Raw genomic sequence first — 1,473 nt, forward strand, 5'->3', positions numbered from 1 at the left:
TAAAACAAAAGGATATAACTTCTTCTCAGCACCTCATGGTACCTTCTCCAAAACTGACCATATAATTTGTCACAAAACAGGCATCAACATATACAAAAATATTGAAATTGTCCCATGCATCCTATCAGACCACCATGGACTAAGGCTGATCTTCAATAACAACATAATTAATAGAAAGCCAACATTCATGTGGAAACTGAACAACATTCTTCTCAATGATACCTTGGTCAAGGAAGGAATAAAGAAAGGAATTAAGGACTTTTTAGAGTTTAATGAAAAGGAAGCCAGAACATACCCAAACATATAGGACACAACAAAAGCATTTCTAAGAGGAAAACTCATACCTCTGAGCACCTCCAAAAAGAAATGAGAGAGAGCACACACTACCAGGTTGACAATACACCTAAAAGCTCTAGAGCAAAAGGAAGCAAATTCACCCAAGAGGAGTAGATGGCAGGACATAATCAAACTCAGGGGTGAAATCAACCAGTGGAAACAAGAACTATTCAAAAAATCAACCAAACAAGGAGCTGGTTCTTTGAGAAAATCAACAAGATAGTAAAACTATTAGCCAGACTCACTAGAGGGCACAGGGAAAGCATCCTAATTAACAAAATCAGAAATGAAAAGGGAGACATAACAACAGATCCTGAAGAAACCAAACACCATGAGATCCTTCTACAAAAGGCTGTACTCAACAAAACTGGAGAACCTGGATGAAATGGACAAATTTCTAGACAGATATCAGGTACAAAAGTTAAATCAGGGTCAAGTTAATGATATAAACAGTTCTATATCCCCTAAAGAAACAGAAGCAGTCATTAATAGTCTCCCAATCAAAAAAAGCCCAGGACCAGATGGGTTTAGTGCAGAGTTCTATCAGACCTTCAAAGAAGATCTAACTCCAGTTCTTCACAAACTATTCCCCAAGATAAAGCAGAAGGTACTCTACCCAATTCACTGTATGAAGCCACAATAACTCTGACACCTAAAAGACAGAAAGATTCAACAAAGATAGAGTACTTCAGAAAAGTTTCCCTTATGATAACGATGCAAAAATACTCAATAAAATTCTCGCTAACCGAATCCAAGAACACAACAAAACAATCACCCATCCTGATCAAGTAGGTTTCATTCCAGGGATGCAGGGATGGTTTAATATACGGAAATCCATCAACATAATCCAGTATATAAACAAACTCAAAGACAAAAACCACATGATCATCTCCATAGATTCAGAGAAAGCATTTGACATAATCCAACACCCATTCATAATAAAAGTCTTGAAAATATCAGGAACTCAAGGCCCATATCTAAACATGATAAAAGCAATCTACAGCAAAACAGTAGCCAACATCAAAGTAAATGGTGAGAAGCTGGAAGCAATCCCACTAAAATCAGGGACTGGACAAGGCTGCTCACTTTCTCCCTTCCTATTCAACATTGTACTTGAAGTCCTAGCCAGAACAATTC

Source organism: Mus caroli, chromosome 16, assembly GCF_900094665.2.
Source record: "Mus caroli chromosome 16, CAROLI_EIJ_v1.1, whole genome shotgun sequence".
Lineage (NCBI taxonomy): Eukaryota > Metazoa > Chordata > Mammalia > Rodentia > Muridae > Mus > Mus caroli.